The sequence below is a fragment of the Trachypithecus francoisi genome, unplaced genomic scaffold (assembly GCF_009764315.1).
Source record: "Trachypithecus francoisi isolate TF-2019V2 unplaced genomic scaffold, Tfra_2.0 Lachesis_group17, whole genome shotgun sequence".
Classification (NCBI taxonomy): domain Eukaryota; kingdom Metazoa; phylum Chordata; class Mammalia; order Primates; family Cercopithecidae; genus Trachypithecus; species Trachypithecus francoisi.
Window position 1 is genome coordinate 51,268,271 of NW_022681462.1, and position 5,579 is coordinate 51,273,849.

Genomic DNA, 5,579 nt, shown 5'->3' on the forward strand with positions numbered 1-5,579 from the left:
AGTCCGAGAAGACCCCAGTGGTTTCACTCACACTTGGCCTAAGTGAGGTATTTCCTGAGACACCATTAGGCCCTCCAGCATGTGTTGCCTCCCTCTTCCTGGGGCTCTTCAAACCACAGTCCTGGGATGACCTCACTTCCCAAGACTTCCACTAAGTTTTGACTTAGTGAGCCCATTGTAGCCATGGTATTGCAAAGTCCTTCCAGAACTAACCTCATTTTATCTGTTGGCCTCAACTGAATGTTAACAATAACCTCTATTTTTTTTTTTCTTTTTGAGACAAGGTCTCGCTCTTGTCACCTAGGCTGGCATGCAATGGCATGATCTTGGCTCACTGCAACCTCCTCCTCCTGTGTTCAAGCAATTCTCCTACCTCAGCCTCCCAAGTAGCTTGGATTACAGGTGCCCGCCACCATGCCTGACTAATTTTTGTATTTTTCGTAGAGATGGAGTTTCACCATGTTGGCCAGGCTGGTCTTGAACTCCTGACCTCAGGTGATCCGCCCGCCTCAGCCTCCCAAAGTGTTGGGATTACAGGCATGAGCCACTGTGGCTGGCCAACAATAACCTCTAGCACATTAAATTCCTCCACTGAGAGAAGAAATCACAATCTATTTATTTAAGCTCCTTGGCTTTGGTAAAACATGAATATTTCCATCCTGGAAGTGTTTCCTGAAGAATACCAGCCAACTAGCCATCAACAGCGGCTTTCAAAGCACCGGCTGGTGTCAATGTCCAACAAGAGGACAGCTTCTGAAAACAAGGCCATTTGATAAGACATTTGGGAAGTGTTCGTGCATCCTGATCCAACAGGCTGCTGGCTTCCTTCGCTGTTGGCCCGTGTCCCAGTTTTAGGCTTGACTTAAACAGATTGAAATAGTCCTACTCATCCACACACACCGAGGAAGACCTGTTGCAGCTGTTGGATCTACTGGAAGTAATGTACTGTCTCCCCTCCCCCATGTTAAGAGTCAGGGAGGGATGTATGAGTGATCTTTGACATCTGCGGGCTTGCTGCTGTCAAGATAGACCATCATCTTAGCTCTCAGTGGAACAGGCATTAGGGTCTGAAATGCCCTCTGTAGGGGTCATAACCAACTTAACTATCTTAGATGAAAAATGGTTTTTAGATACAAAAACTTCCTGGAGTATTTCAGTCTTAAAATGAATCCTTATGAAGAGCTAGAATAGAAATTTTAAAGGCTCTAACTCAAATGCTTTGTTTTGCAAACCAGAAACAGGAAATTCAGCAATGTTAAGTGATGTATGTCTAAGATCACACAGTGATCTTTAATATAGCTAGAGAAATCCAGTCTAGTTACCTAAACAGAAAATGAACATATGCATTTGGTAAAACAAATTCAATGAAAAGTAGTACCATGCCTATCCCAGAACCCTTGTTCGCCTCCCCAGAGAGAGGCATACTTAGCATTCTTTTATGTGTCCTTTCAGAAATATTCAAGACTGATGTAGTTTCGGTGAATAAAGTATAAACTTCTCTTCCACAAATCACCCAGGACATGCGATCATTGTGGTTCTAGCCCCAGATCATCTCCACTTATAAAAGTTGACCCAAACACAGGCAGCTCTGTTTGTATCGGTCAGACTCTGCTGGGGCCCACACCCATTCTGCACATTTATTCATCCACCAGGTCTTTCATGGGTACTGGACACTCTCCCCAGTCATGCCTATCTGCAGAACAAGGGTTCCAGCTGGCAGTACACATGCTGCCCACGTAAAATTGGCCTCAATGGGCTTACACAATAAAACCCTGAGTCCCAGCAGTCATGAAGGGCATTTAGTGATGTTGCCAGTCAGGGTGTGTCCTGGCATTCGATATTTCACCAAATTAGAGAAGATCCTTTTTTGCTTGGACACAATTCAGGAAATAATTTCCCCTGCCAAAAGGCATTGAAAATATCTCTCCCTTGACTGCAGCAAGCCCTCAAAAGCAAGATCCAGTGTCCTGGCACCGGGGAGAGTGCAGGGTCTGCAGCCACCGCCAGAAGACCTTGCTGGGTTCAGAGAGCAGCAGCCAGAGTTCCGCAGAGCTGGACAAGACACCATCCTCAGCCACTCACTGACAAACGCCGCACTAGCAACTGCCACCTCACCATTTAACTGGCTCCCAGACGATGAATGCAAACTGAGCTGTCTTAAGTTAAACTCGCCTCTTTCCATGGCCCGATGTGGGTGGGAGCTCTGCTCCTGGAAACTCACTTCATGCAATTAAAAAAATGCCAGCACTGATAACTCAAATAAATAACAACATGCATCCATGCCTTTACTACTATTTAACTCAAACCCAGCTTTTTTTTTTTATTGTAACTTTTATTTTATCAAACCCAATTTAAAAGCAACCTAATAAATGTTTCTTTGGCAGGACTTTTCTGCCCAGGCTGGACATACTGAGGTTATCTTTTAAATCCAGTGACTTCTGTACTAAAGCCACATGCTTCATCTTTTTAAATATTTTCCTGTAGGAAACATATTCATTTTCATTAATTTAAGAACCCTGACTATGAGATCACATTCAAAATTTAGGTCAGCTGCCTCAAAAATTTTCGCTGCTATTTAAGTTACCAAAAAACAACAACAAGAACAACTTTTAATAATGAATGGGGGCAGGGCCATTTCCATGGCAACATCTGCTTTCCCTTGACCCGTCCCTTGATTTGTCCTTGCAGTTCATCACCTAAGGTGCCCTGCAGAGCAGGGCCAATAAATGGTCATGTGACCTGAGGGTCCCAGGGAAATTCCCCCAAATCTACTTCAAGACCCTGCCATGCTGTCTAAAATTCCAACAGGAAGGAATTTCTCCTTTGAAGGCACCTGCATTAAGGTATTGCTCTCTACAATGGCAATCCTTGAACTTGATCCGCCAATAAAACAAAAAAAACTAGGCAAGAGTCAGAGCCCCCTGTTGTGGGATCTTACTCCCCAGGACTATTCAGATCTCAATTTAATGGGTGCAGTAAGCAATGCCACACCTTTCCCACAGGCTGTTGCCAGGATTAATAAGTTTAGTATTAACTACATGAAAGTGTGAGTTCATTTTTTTTTTTTTCCAGACTCTATAGGAAAGAAGAGAAGACCAAGAACTAGGAGGCCAGTGTTTCCAGAAGAGAGGATGCTCAACGACAAGGTGAAGTGGCCAGGAGGAAGCTTCGGATCCCTGTTTTGACTGCAATGGCTCAGAGAAGAGGCTGTGAGTCACTCAGCGGTGAGCATTTTCTCCAAGGTCACCCTCGGAAGGTTCAGGACGTTCCCAGGGACTTCTGAGCACAGGCTGCTATGATGCTTTCTCTCTGACTTCTCCTAGATCTCTGGCAAGCCCTGCTCTTCCGTTTGTGCCACCTCTGAGGACAGTATGGTCCACAAGGTCACTCCCTGTTCTGAGTGTCAAGCCTCCCTGTCATATCTTTCACCTATCACCGGATGTGCCCTGCTTTTCCTGCTCCAGAAACTGCTGGGGCACACTGCATGTGCCACGGTGGTTTGCTGCACCTATCCATCCTCATCTAGATTTTAAGCCCCATATGCATTAGGTATTTGTCCTAATGTTCTCCCTCCCCTTCGCCCGCAACTCACCACCAACAGGCCCCAGTGTGTGATGTTCCCCTCCCTGTGTCCATGTGTTCTCATTGTTCAACTCCAACTTATGAGTGAGAACATGTGGTGTTTGCTTTTCTGTTCCTGTGTTAGTTTGCTGAGAGTGGTGGCTTCTAGTTTCATCCATGTCCTGGCAAAGGACATGAACTTATTCTTTTTCATGGCTGCATAGTATTCCACGGTGTATATGTGCCACATTTTCTTTATCCAGCCTATCATTGATGGGCATTTGGGTTGGTTCCAAGTCTTTGCTATTGTAAATAGTGCTGCAATAAACATATGTGTGCATGTGTCTTTATCACAGAATGATTTCTATTCCCTTCAGCATACACCCAGTAATGGGATGGATGGATCAAATGGTATTTCTGGTTCTAGATACTTGAGGAATCACCATTCTGTCTTCCACAGTGGTTGAACTAATTGACACTTCCACCAACTGTGTAAAAGCGCTTCTACTTCTCCATGTTTACCCAATTTTCAAGTACCCAATACATTGTTATTAACTACAGTTGCCATGCTGTACAACAGATCTCCAGAACTTAATCCTCCTGTCTAACTGAAAAGTTGTATCTTTAGACCAAAGTCTTCCAACCCTCCCCAACCCCTGGTAACGACCATTCTACCCTCTGCTGCTATGAATTCAACTTGGTTAGATTCCACGTGCAAGTGAGATCATGCAGTATTTGTCCTTGTGTACCTGGTTTATCTCATTTACCATAGTGTCCTCCAGATTCATTCATGTTGTCACAAAGAACAAAATTTATATAGCTGAATGGTATTCCATTGTGTACAATGCACCACTTCTTCTTCACCCATTCATTCACTCTTGGACACTTAGGTTGGTTCTATATCTTGGCTATTATGAATAGTGTGGCAATAAACGGGGGGCGGGGTGCAGATATCTCTTCCACATACTCATTTTATTTCCTTTGAATATATACCCGGTAGTATGCTGGATTGTATGATAATTCTATCTATTTTTAATTTTTTTAATAAAAGTGACACCCCTAATTCCCTAAAGTGATTCCTTAACTTATTAATCACGCATTGATTGACTCAGAGCTCACTTAAACCTTTGGGTGATTCAGTCTGCACCACCCCTTTGTGACTGACTTCCACACACTTCCTTAATGATATTTAAACAGCCATTTCACTTTCTTTGTCCCTGCCAACATCAAGGGATACCCTCCTTGTTCTAGTATGCTAAGTAAGTCTGATTTGAGTGGCCTCATGATTTTATATTCTTATCATGCCCACTCCTAACTTGCTGGAGGAAAAATCCCAGGTTTGGAGAAACTACCCTTGTCAAGAAGCCATCACCTCCCCTGAATTCAGGTCCTACTTCAAACATGCCCCAAGTCTAACCTGATGACTTCAAAATGTAGCCACGAGACGAGCAGGCATTTAGCGGGTCTAGACAGGAAACCCGGAGACCAAAACCAACCATCAGGATAAATGACTACTTCTCCATGGCCTGAAATGAGGGAGCATGCAGGGAAACCTCGCCCTTGCAGGCGACTTGCAAGTCTTCCACGCAGTAAAATGGCAAGCTAGTCAAATGTTTAAAAGGTCTGACAAAGTAGTGGAGAGTAGGCAGGAATGATAGTTGTACTTCTCTGGAAGTATTTTGAGATTACAGTTTTCCCTTAAAATGACTTCCAGAAAGTCACCTTTACTATTTTGCGAGATAAAGATCTCCAATCTATCCATGACAGCCCTGAAAAGAAACCCAGGGGTCACTGTGACCATTTCCTGGCAGCATCCCTCCTGCATTGTCTCACCCTAGTGAAAGGGCAGCGCAGCCAGCTACTGTCAAGCCCGCATCCTGTGTTTACACAAAACCCAGCTTCAGTCACATTTGGAAAACTGCATAAACTTTGGGTTACCACATCTAAAAACAACACACCATTCAGCTAAAGGAAGTTCTCAGAAGCACAGGGATTTACTGGGAGATGTGTGCATGGTG